This window comes from Bacillus rossius, chromosome 1 (genome assembly GCF_032445375.1).
Source record: "Bacillus rossius redtenbacheri isolate Brsri chromosome 1, Brsri_v3, whole genome shotgun sequence".
NCBI classification, from domain to species: domain Eukaryota; kingdom Metazoa; phylum Arthropoda; class Insecta; order Phasmatodea; family Bacillidae; genus Bacillus; species Bacillus rossius.
The window spans coordinates 357,698,192-357,712,094 of NC_086330.1; positions in this window are offsets into that span (position 1 = coordinate 357,698,192).

Consider the following 13,903-nt stretch of genomic DNA (forward strand, 5'->3'; position numbering starts at 1 on the left):
AATTAACAGAAGTAAAATAATAAAAGGACTGGAGTGATATTATAAATACAGTTTGTTAAGTATAAATTCAATCAAATTTAAAAAAAAAATAAATAACGATACAGATTTAAAAATTATTACAAACACGCGTATATAATTAATTACTTAATTCAGTAAAATAATTTAGATGAACTTTAATTAATAATGAAAATCAATAAACATGATGAATTTTAATTCTAATTATTTATTAAATAATAATATAATAATGTATAGTAAAAATAAACTATACATCCGAGAACATAACATCACTTAAATAAATCCACTTAAAAAGTTTATAAAAACACCATTTCTATTCCTAATATTCACAATAAATAATTGGTTATTAATTATATGTACCAATATTCAATATCATTCACTAAATTATATCATTTGAAAACACATATGTATTTTTTTTCCTTCCCGTGAAAAATTCGTTGTATGGTGCGCGCGCATTCTAAAAATTCATTACTATCGTATTTTTTTGATAATGGCCCTAAAAAAGTAAAACTTCAATAATTAAAATTAAGTTTAACTTATAAATTCAATGTTTATAAAATTTAAGTTCAAACAAATGCGACCAACGTATCAAACCAGTCATCAAGGAGACTGATAAAAAGTATGTGTACTCAATGGCCTTATCTTTATATTCAGCTTGGATGGGCTGAAAATAGGGTACTTAAGTTGCGAAAAGTCAGAATATTTTAGCCGCTATCGAGGACCGGAATGTTTAACGTTTAACCGGAGGAGGGGGAATTTTTTATTCTCTCTTCCCCTTCATCAATGGGAACGGGTGGGGCCTGTGTTTCAGATTCATCAAATGTGACGTGGTGTCAGAAGTCCAGAGGGTGTTAGTTTGGAACTCACCCGCGGCGATCTTTTTTTAGTTCCCTGGCGTTGGCAACGGACAAGTGACCTGCAGACAGCTGTAATCACACGACCACTCCACGCCTTCCCTGCGCGAGATGTGGAAACATAAAAATAAATAAAAAAAAATAAAAAACCTTGGCGTGAACTCCGTGTTGCGTAGCGGGGTGTGAAGACAATAAAAAACAAATAAATAATTAAAACAACGTTGGCATCAAATAAGAGTTGCGTGGAATTAACTACATTTGGATCAGGGTTAATTGAGCGCTTTAGAAAAAAAACTCCTTTTTCCTTCTTCCACTCCTCCTTTTCTTTTTTGTCGCGTTTATCCTTTCGCCACCACGACCAACATGTTAAAAATTAAAAAATAGCCACAGGGCGTAATGTCATCCATTTTCGTGTCAAAAATGCGAGAACGAAAGGTTACAAAAAATGTTCAACTTGTTTGAAATATGCTAATGCTTTGTAAGAACCGACGTCAAATAAAAACACTAACAAAACTCAATTTATATAATAATACGTTTCCAATTCTTTTGAATTAAATCAGGCGTGAAAGTGTGCACTGGCGCAATACCTAAACGTGTCCATTTTATTTATGTATTTATTTTTTTATATAATATATTTTCTGCTTTTCCTTTTCACGTAGCTCCTACCTACCTGCTACGGGTAGATTCAATCCATGATTTTTGATGTGGTTCAGTTGAGCAGCGACCTCCGTATAAGCCGGTAGCAAGGCTTCCTCCAGACGTTGCCGAGCGTTCGCGTGAGTAGATATTTACGCTGCGTTCGGGGTCAGTCCTCGACCCGTTGGGCTCAGCCAGTTACAAGATCAATGGCTGGTGACCCTAGTCCTTCCTGGGTTTCTGTACCAAGTGTCTGTGTTCGTCTTTGCGCTGGAGAAGGCAAACAACCCACCATCGCAGTATCCCCCCACTTCTAGTACGCCCCAATCACCCCATGGATATCTGCCCGTGGCGATGTCTGGGACTCAAAAACAGACTCCTGGCCGATGATCACAAAATTATGGGGTTACTGGCTCAATGACTTGATGTAAGTTTTTGGACATACGCCATTGCTAAGCACTTTTTCTGTAGAATAAAACTAAAAAATAAAATAAATAAATAAAAATAAAAATAAAAATACCCAAAAGATAAAAAACACAAATTAAGCAAAAATTTGCTGTTGTCAACAGGATATAAATACCACGTTTGTTTCGTCTTTTCGTTTTGTCATGTTTTTGTCTCGTTTCAACCGTTGTGCTGATTTTTTTTTTGGGTTCAATATTTTTGTGTCATCATTTGTGGGTTTTTTTTCGTTCTCTTAGTACATTTTTCTTTGTTTTTCTTTGTTTGTTAACCATATTCTTTTTACGGAATATTTTGTGGTGTTTATATCCTGTTGATAACAGCAATTTTTTGCTTAGTTTGGGATTTTTGTCTTTTGGGTACTTTTATTTTTATTTATTTATTTATTTTATTTTTTAGTTTTATTCTACAGAAAAAGTGCTTAGCAATGGCGTATGTCCAAAAACTTACATCAAGTCATGCACTCCCATTGCACAAATCTTTCAAAGATAATACTGACTCATTGCTAAGAGATAATTGTGCACGTATATTTGTGTACATCGAAATTTCACCTTGTTGACATTACACCTAAAAAAAATAAAATAAAATAAAAATTGTTGACGAGCAATTCCTTATTTTTCACCGTTGTTCTAGGACGTAAGTAATATCACTACTTACTATGAAAACTAGCCGTCGTCTGTTTTATTAATTGATGCTAATTATATTTCGTTTAAAAGCACTCTCGTGTTCTTATTCCTGTATTACCTATATAAAATAGTACGTAAAATAACTAAAACCTGCATTAAAAATTATTTATGGTATCATAACACAATCATTTTTTTAGAAGTATGAATCAGAATGCTTGTAGTGACACCTTTATACGGTAAGTTCCCACGGTTTTTATTCTTGACTCAAGTTAGTCTTTTTACAGTGAATATATATATATATATATAAGCTTTGAAGCTTAATTCGAATCAAATACTTTAATTTAAGAGAAAAAATGTTCCAATTAAAAATAATTATGAGTTGAACGACATATTATTCTCTCTGGAACCCATGATTAATGATACGTTATTTTCTCGAACATCATTTGTGATATTAAAGTAGATATTTTTTTCCTTGAACTATATTATGCCTAAGCTGTGTTCAATTTAGTTATTTTGCCATAAGTGAATCTATTTTGTAATATGTGAATTCTTAGATTTCAATTTGGATCCTTTATCGGTTATAATATTTATATTTTTTAAGAATTTGATCGTTACTCTTTCGTACTATATTATCAAATATCTCACAACAATTGTTTTAAACGCAACTATACTAAAATTTATATAATATAAACAGCTATGGTTTTCAACGAAATAAAAGTTAAAAATGTTCAAAATGAGTATTTCTGCTAACTCGAAATTTATGGTTTTTATCTTGATCACCTCATGAAATGTATGAGCACGAAATAGGAAAATTATATAGGTAAATAGGTTTGTACGTATCAAGAATGTTAAAGCCGACATAGCACCAGTGGATATCCTCACAGCACTCTTGTTTGTTCCACCGACTGATTCCTTCTCCAGTGCCGTCGGTGTCAACAAGGCATTAAGCTCTTAATTCCTTCAATCCATTCATTCATTCATGCATTTCATAATTAGTTAATCTGTCATGTTTAGATTTTTTTTTCCCTCTTTATTCCACATTTTTATGAAGAATTACTGCAGAAGTATGCATCAGCTTGCTGTGTGATCACATTAAAAATGATGTAGAAAATGACTGTACTTCAATTAGTCTAGCCGTAAATGTGTAACTAACTGGCTCATTTATAAATAGCAGATAACTTTGTAGCTTGTGTTTGACAGTGCAATTCACCGACAAACAGTGTACATATATTATGATTTAACTTTTTATTTTGTAATTTTGTGAGTTTAGTTAAATACACAGTAACGAATAAACCAATTTACGAAAGAAAACAACACTTTTGTTTACATAATCGGGTCACGTGACAATTTTGTCTATAAAATCCGCCAATTTCAATACAGCCTCAGTATTCACAAAATCTAATGCACATTCCGGATTTCCGACACCATATTCGTGCCACTTAATGTGACATTCGAGGTTTTGGATATAATACAATAATGTTTCGAATTTTCCTTATGAATTATTATTGGTTTTTAATATTTTTTTAAATTTCATTTTGTGCCAAATTCCAAAAATGTTTTTGTACAATTCTTTTATTTCGAGGCTTTGTAAATAACTGTATTGTATTATTCTGCAATACGATTTTCGTGTGTGTAGAATCTTAAAATTTATGTCGTTTTTGTTAAAATAATAATGTTTGGTCAGTCAATGGATGATCACCGGTGCGGCTATAAGTGTTCGTGGAAATATGTTAATTTTGTTTGTGATTGCGGAATATTCAATGTTACATTTTTTTAATGTTTCAACTAATTGGTGAGCGTGAATTTGTATTATGTGACAAACCTGTTCGTATATTTCGCCAAATCTATAGTGCAACCGATATTTTTTTTCCTACGAATGTTAATGTGTGTTCTATTCAAGCTAAGCATTTAAAGTGACTCCGAAGAAGGTGTGTTGGTTTACATCGGCATCGATTATGTAATTTTTTTGCGAAAGTTACGTTTTTTTTTCGCAGCGCAGTGGTAAGAATTTTCTATAGTAGTGAGGTTTTTCCACGATGGAGTTGTTTTCCCGCGGGGGTAAGTTTATTACGGTGTTGCAAGGTTCTCTCGCGCTTTCAATGTTTTGCCACAGTAGCTAGGAATTTAAAGGTTTAAATGATAATAAATAAATTGAAAGTTTTGGTGATTTTAGACCAGGCGCATGTAAAATAAAGTAAAATTGTCTTTAAAATATTTTTAAAAGTAAGTAATGGTATTTTTTTTTAATTTCCACTGTGAATGGATTTCAAATCAGAAAATATAATGCAGTTTCACGTCTTAAAAAAAGGTGATGATTAATGGAAAATATTTACTACCACTGCAGCACTTAAAATTTATATTTCGTTTATATTTTATTGTTTTTAATTATTTTTACCCTACAATTTTTTTCTCCCCACTTAAAGATTTAATAATATAGTGTAATTTGAAAAAACACAAGCAACATAGGTAGTACAAAACATCGATATTTTTTTTCAAAAAATACGCATCTTTAATACAATGGTTCAATTTTATTTTATTTTTAATAGTTGAAAAATATTTATTTTCTTAGTATGTAGAAGAATAAAGTATCATTAACAAATAATGTTTAGAAATTTGAATACACTGTTTTTCATATGAAAATGATTACTGGTTGAATGTAGCACATGAACGCTTTATAATCTTCCAGGATCTTTACTTTTGTTTGATTTTTTTCCTCTTGAATTCAGTTTCAATAGAAGAAAGTAACAAACTAGAAAGCAAAAATCTTCAAGAACTAGTTGCTTAGGTAGCCAACATGAAATGTTTAGCACGAGGCCATTACCCTTATTAGTAACGAGTACCTCGGGAAAATAAGGTCTTTTACCGTAGCTACATTTAAAAAAAAACTTACAGTGTTGCAGGTACAGACAAATGGTTGCCGATCTGACACCTGATGGGTGGAGCCAACGCTGATGATGATGATGTAATCAGCGCGCAAGTGTTTGCAACACTGTTTTCTTTTCGCCTACGGCTGCAAGCGCTCAGCGGCCTGGCTTATTAACTGCAGCTAACGGTAGAATGAAAGGCGCGCTATAGAAGACACTGCAAACCGTGCAGAGAAATTACCTCCTGCATGGACGTTATTAGACTAGTTTCCACCCGGGACAATACTTATCTTGGCGCCATTTTTTTTTTTAACCATCCAAACCGATAACCTTTCTGACCAACACAACACCTCATCATATCTCCACCATTTACTAAATCCACTATTTATAATATTTCTGATTCAACTTAGATGGTAAAAAAAATTATATTTATTTGCAGTCATTGCATTTTTAATACATCTCAAGTTAGATAGTACGCGAAAAATATCCCTTTTTTAAAATATTTGATTAGGTACGTGTGTGTATCTTTCAACACAAATAATTCAGTTCATCGGCCCTGCAAGGGGTATTTTTTTTTTGTGTTCTAACACTACTATATTCAAGTAAATATCTATAGTAACAATTACTCTGCCAATTTAGAAATCGCTCCTCCCCCCCCCCCCCCTCAATATAGCGCCCGGGACGCCCCCTTCTGGTTACATTCCTGTCCACATGTAATAATAAGAAGAATGGTGTTAAAAAAAATTAAAAATATCAGCTATCTTCCCGTCGTACTTCGTGCTAATGTATATAGAAACTGACAAAATCAAATATTTGTGTGTCATATTTTAATTTTAAACTAATTTTACTTAAAGATCTACGATCAAAACGCTATAGTTTTTTTATGCTTTTATATATTTTATTATAATTAGTAAAATAAAAACATCATCACGTTGAAAAAAATAATTATTCGCAGGGACATGAAAAATTCGCTAGTTTATTGACGTCTTCATAATAGGGCAAATGTGACCTGTTCATTGGCTGCTGACTCGACAGAAGTCTCAATGGGAGTTAAGGTTTCTCATTGGCTCTCGGTCTCCAGATAGTATGTGTCCCTATCGTAGAAGTAGCATGAAGGTAAAAATGTTTTAAATATAAATAATGCATATTGAATCCGCGGATTTTTCAAGTCAACCCATCTTGATTTAATATAAATTATTGGACATACGCCATTTCATTTTTGCACTGTTTGTCATAGTAAAAATTCAAAATAAGAAATAAACAATGAAAAAAAAAACAACATAAAACAAACCTAAATCAGCTGATGACAAAAAGCTAAACCCAATGATGAACCTAAACAGGTATTATGGACAACACAAAGACAACACATACCAACACATTTGAACTTAAATTTCAGACAGCACAAAGATTCCGTGGAAGAAATCCTGCAATGGAAAATATAATAATAATAACCGACAGCAAACAAATCAGTCTGTTTGTGCCTGATGATGGGAACAGAACAGTTCCCGAAACGTCGCAACTGTTTTGTCAAAGGAAATCTACTGTGTTCATCGGTGTTAACGTTGTTCTTTTTGTCCATGACATCTGTTTATATTAATTTGTTGTTCGTATATTTGTTGCGTTTCTCAGGTTTCTTTGGCTGTCTGCATTTACTGCTGTTGTTGCTGAAACTGTCTCTTCATTAATAACGTTCGCCGGCTTTCACGGCCATTGTCTGAAGTAGCTTGGCTTCTGGGTTGTAGCCGCGTCCTTGGCGAATAATTCACCGACCTTGCGGTCTACATTGCAGTCGCCATCATCAGGGAGCAGTTGCCTGTCTCGTCATCGTTATACCACTGTGTTCGTTGTCCTTTCACAAATAATTTCAACATTAATATATATACACATATATATACATATATATACACATACCAAGTGTAATATGATGGATGCAAAAGGTCATGCAAGTTACCGTAATTATTATAAATTGCGCGAACTTTTACACCCATTATATTACAATTATTGAATATGTATTGGAAATATGTGTTACAGAACAACAAACTAAACGTACGTGTTGTTAATTTTTTTTTTAGAGAAATAGCCCTTAAATAATAGTAATGACGAGAAAAAGTAACATGGGCCTGTAACACCAAAACTTGAGGGCGAGCAGTCTAGCAGAACGTCCCTTGACTATGGATAACTTTATAAGGGTTCACTTCGGCCGAGCTGTGGTGCATGGTTTGAATCACTGAATATTTAAAATGGAATCTTAAACATATGCTGTATCCACTGATACCTTAAATACATAAAAAATAACAAATAAAAAAATATATGAACTGGGGGCATATTGCAGTTTATTTCGCACAGATAAAATACGTTTTTCGAGATAATCCTGAGTATTTGTTACGAAAATTGGCGCATAATTTTATATTTTAACTGATGTTTCATTCAAAGAATATTTTTTTTAAACCTTGGAAAATGATAATTGCATATTCAATAATTTGACTTCATTTTGTTCCATTGTACTTATTAATGTGCGCAGCTAATACTGGAAAGCTATTCAAGGAACGGTTTACAAATAACTTTAACTATTGGACGTACTGAAACGACACAAAGCATAAATGCTCGGGTTAAGAATTCGGAAAATCCAGTATTACTGCGAACACAAATTTTGTAGTGATACAGCTGTTTTCATGTAAAGGACATAATTTAAAAAATATATATCAATTTTTTAGCTATAAATTCATTCTTTGATTCTATTGAAGACATGGACAGGCACTAGTAAACAAAGGTCTATTTCCAACTCATAATTACGCGTGTTTCAAATTTTAGAGTAAGGTTAAAAAAAAAATTTTTGAGTGAAGTCCACGCACGACCCAAGTGAAGCTTCTTGCTTTTTAGGTATAGATAGAGATTAATTATTTTCATTTTAGATCAAACTATCAACATAAAAATGAATTATAGTTATAATAAACTCAATTGCACAAATCAATAACTCTTTTCCAAACGTATAAATAAATTGTATATTCTTTAAACAGAATAAAATAAAAATGGCATCGTCGTCAATCGCCAGCCGTTACGAAAACTGAGGAGTAGATAAACACAAGCGGCGTTACGAGAATTCCGGAGCATCACTGCTGTGTTTTTTTTCTACCTCTCCCCTGCCGTCTCCCCTTGCGGCCGTTACAACCAGCATACAGCATGCTTTTGCAATTCCTCTCATTCGACCGCTAGCGCATGCGTTGGAGTGGCGTCGCCACTGAAGCACTCTCCTCCTCTACCGGTTCCCCCACCAGGTACCTGACTATTCCCCTCGTGCGATCGCAAATCAGCGAAACCATAGGACTTGTCATGAAAGTCACGAAATATACTGCTATGGTACTGTAAGTCATGAAATGTACGGTAATGGTACTGGAAGTCACGAAATATACTGTTACGGTACTGGAAGTCATGAAATGCACAGTAATGGTACTGGAAGACATGAAATGTACAGTAATGGTACTGGAAGACATGAAATGTACAGTAATGGTACTGGAAGTCATGAAATGTACAGTAATGGTACCGGAAGCCATGAAATGTACAGTAATGGTACCGGAAGTCATGAAATGTACGGTAATGGTACCGGAAGCCATGAAATGTACGGTAATGGTACTGGACGTCATGAAATGTACAGTAATGGTACCAGAAGTCATGACATGTACAGTAACGGTTCAAAAATTTTCCCATCCCTCTCGTCGGTGAAGTTTCGCTTCTAACGCACGCGTCTGTCAAGCTCCCGAGTCCCTGGTCCCAAAGGCCTCGACGTATCGACTCGCGAGGTTTTGGTGCTTGCAAGCGGGTTCCCCTGTGACACGGCGGTACTGCACACTGTTCAAGGTCGCCGAGATAATTTATGGTCCCCCCGGGGACAGTAATTGTTAGCATGCCCCCCCTTTTTATTACCTTTTTTTTTGCGTAACACTACTACATTTGCCATACATAACTATGTGTAGAGACCGGAAAAATTCGCGGGTTCATTTCACGATATGGTATGATTAAAACAACTGTATCTTTATATTGCTTCTCGGATTGGCTCACAGTTTATCTGAAGGACTTTCAGCCAATGAAAAACCTTCAACCGAAAAAGTATAAAATAGCAAGCGTCCCAGTTGATAGGTGTCACGAGTCAATAGCCAATGAGCAGGTGGTATTTGCCTGAGTGTGTAGAGGATTGTGGAGTCTATCCTAGAGGTAATCGAAATCGCGAATTTTTCCAGTCTCTAACTATGTGAAGAATGATGAAACATTGCTCCTTTCAATAGAGCATGGCCAATAATATCTTAATTACAAAAAAAAAAATACATTTGTAAGAGTTATTTCAGTGCAAAATAGCACTGTTAATTTCTCCACATAACAAAGAAAAATCAATTTTAATATATAATGCTAAAATCACAAAAGACAATTCTCAGACGATATGACATTACAACCCTATATGAGTGCTTGTAATGTGTTAACTATAATTAATTCTGAAATAATTTTTTGGAATATTATTATAAAAATAATTTAAAGTAATAGTAAATGGTATTAATTAAAAAATTGAAAAACATAGATCCACATTCAATAAATATTAATAAATTACACCATAATTTACGCCTTAATTGATGAAAAATCATAAATGGCTTTTATTTAAGAATAACAATTTTGTTTTTTACATCCTACATCCTACATCAACATTTATTCGTATCACATCAATTTAAAAGGTCACGTACTATATAAATATGCCTTAATTTAGAAGCACCTCAAATATGTTTTTACAACAGAAAAATAAATAGTTCAAAACTACATAACGAAATTCAGAATAATCATTCTCATACATTGTATTATATTATTTAAAATTTAAAATAAAAAATGCATGAAAAGGAATCAACTAAGTAATAACATTGTTTTACAAACTATTTAGTAGATCAAAAGTAATAACAGCAAATCTTTCTTCCGTGCTTTTTTAAATGCAAAATAGTTGATTACATCTTCGTAGTTCAATGTCTAAGCAAGACCAGGCTCTAAGGCAAGCAAGCTGAGACCACTAATCGTTTCTTGAGACATTGTTGATCCGTGTATTTCCTTCATTTTGCTGAAGGACCTTTCGGCTTCGGCAACTGTAACCGGATTGTGCCATTATTGGAATCTCCAATCTTGCTAGAAGTGCCTCTAAATACAAGGCCTCTCTCACCAAGAAACAGAACTACGGACAATACCATGTGAAGCAGATCTCTCCAATATTTTACTTTCAAACCAATTTCAGCATACAATTGAGCATGCATGTCAGTTCCTTGGTTCAGACTGCTTTCTAGTTTCCTACATTCAATATAGTATTGCTTATGGTGAGCACTCACTTCATGAGATGGCAATTTGTCATACAGTTGTGCCACGAATACTCTTGTTTCAACATTTCATTTCTACACAAAACATATTTCCAAGATTCAGGGACATCATAGCTGCAACTAAATAATTTACAAGGAAAACAAAACAGTGACTGGTTCGTTTCACTCCACACAAGCTGATCTCGGAACACTTTTTCCCCAGTCTTATTATCATAAAATTAAGCTGTTCTGGGGAATGCCACATTTCCAATAATTTGGAAGGTGGTCAGGCATTGTAGGAGGCCCTTTACGAACAATGTTTTCAACAATACTTGCATTTAAGTAACCACTCATTAATTTTACTAGGTACGAAGACACTTGCCAATCTGATGTTGGCGGCAATGGTTCAGGTAACTGAATATTATTTTCACATTCAGAAGAAGATTAGTCAACTGCACATTTTACTTCTTTCTCACATTCTGAAGGAGACAAATCAACTGCACTGCCTACTTCTTAGGAAAAAAATCTATCAGGAACAACAAACTCATCTTTTTCAGCACAATCTGGAGTTTCCAACCGTGATTGCGAATTCACTTTAACACGGATATCAATCAAGGTTCTACTTTCTCTTTTACTAACCTCTAATTAATTTCCCATTTTCCTTGCGCTTTTGAGCTCCCGATTTGTCTTGTATTGTTCCATAGTAGATCCTCGCAACCACAACTACAATGAAAGAAGGTACAATGAAAGAAGGCCTTTCTCGTAACAACGGATAACTTACTTGTTACGTTATAGGTACATCCGACCAATGATGAAATAATAAGTCAAAAGTTAGATACCCACGCATTACGAAAATGTTTTTAATTTTACATCACATCATTGAAAGCAGATCATCGGAGAGAAAAAAAATTTAATTGAACAAAATTTGTTTTAAATTTATTTACAAACATAAAAGTTCGCCATTAAACCATTTGCACTTTACGCACACTCAATGGTTTTCCGCGTTTTTCTTTAGCTACACAAAACTTTAAAAATTCGCTATTTAGAAAATAATTTAAAAGTACTAAACTAAGTACTGCTTTCGTAGTTTTACTGACTCAAATCTATGTGCATGAAAGGGTATGATCCACATCATCAGCTTGAAAGCCATTCAACATATTTTACCAAAATTTATTTTTTTCTTGTGACTTCGTTCATGGAAATCACCTGTAAAAATTTGTTTAGAATTAGCAAGAAAAAAACATGAATTATAAATGTTACAATGACATTGTGTATGAAAATTAAATTTTATCAGTTGATTTATTTTGCCAGTAAAATAAATGAAGTCGACATAACCGTTAAATATTTTCCCGTAGTTGATAAATCATTGCTTAGAATTCCCTATCCGTAATTCATATGCCATTAAAACCTAATTAGTGGAAGGAAGTGTCCCGCGCTTAGACAAACGCCCCTAATTAGCAACGGAAGTATCAATTTTCCAAGGAAGATACCTACATGCAGTTAAGTCTTCACGGTGTTAACCATCTTAACAACGGAGTTATTAAGATATGATTAAACAACAAACACTACCCTCACTTGCTACGTAAAAAAAAACAACGGTGATACGTATTCATCTGAATGAATATCTGCGTTTTTAGCAATTATGTTTGTAATTATCATTAATGTATAATAAATAAGATTCAGAATTCACGCACCGCGAGGCATTTGACTGTCACTATGCACAATTAAAGCACCTCGCGCAACCCCGATAGCGATCAACGAAAGCACAAAGCTGGCAATTAACGAGGGGAAAGGACCAAAAAAATACAATTAAGAAATTTCAACAACGCCCGTCTGTTCGTAGTTTTGTTTATTTTTGCACTGTGGGGTTGTTGGTCTGGACATAACCAGTGTTTCTGGGAACGATTTCGCATATCCCAGCTCAGACTTTCAGTTCGGTTTACGCCTGTGTTTGTCGCAGTCGCTGCTCTTAAATCCGAAATTCTATAGTTCGATTCATTATTTAATCCGGCACCTAAAGAACTGTCCGCATTTTGGTTTATTTTCCGGGTAAATTTGGACGTTGGTTGGCTTTAACTATACAAGGTCGCGCCTCGGCCTCGCGCACATTTTTAGCTCGCTGTGTTTATCATATAATTTTTTTTTTAAGAAGAGATTGGAATCACGAACAACGTATTATTAGAATTTTTTTAAAAAACAGTTAGCTCGTTTGTGTTTCTTGCCATTAAACTTGTTTTGAATATCGTTGAACTGTTTTAATATTTTTTTGTTGGTATATCCGTTTAAACTATAGCAACGTTCGATAATCCAGAAAGTTCGTGGTCCCAGTGCAGAATTTTAAAAAAAAATCAGAGGCGTCAATATAATCCACGGACTCGAGAATATTGAAGTATATTCGTACCCACCATTCAAAAGTAACGTCGTAGATTCGTACTTGCAGCAAGCTGGTTAACACGTAGCTGAATAGGATAAAATGGTAAGTTGTTTACTTCCTGTTTACGCATGCTTTCTATTATTTTGTGACAGTATATATTTTCTGTCACGATTAGATTTTTGTTGATATTAAGATAACTTAATATTTTTGTCACAACAAAAACTTGTTAGCGAATATATAGGCTATATATATATTTTTCAGTGAACGTGATTGTAAAATATGTATAAAATGTAATATAAGACTGCTGTTTATGCCTATGCACCACTTAATTTGCATTTTTATAGTATGGGTTAGGAGACTTCAACTTCTCAATGCAGCCATCTGTTGATGTACCGCCCAACTTTTGAACGTGCTGTTCACAAACTTAACAAGTTTTATGAAAGTTGTCTGACTACAAATACAACACTTTCCTATACAAGTTTCGTATGGTCGTCTAGTTTTAACTTTTTTTTGGGCCTGTAAAAAAGGACAAAACTGGTGTTTCCGAGAAAGTTTTTAGTCACGAAAAAATTTGCTTCGCTTTATTGTAAACATGAGATGGTACGCACGTCCAGGGAGACTTCGTTTAATATTACACATTAATATAGACCGGAAAAATTCGCGAATTCATTTCGCGATAGGCTAAAATACAAATAGTAAATTTACCTCAGTGCTGCCTCTGCTATTGGCTCACAACTCACCTGGATGACTCTGG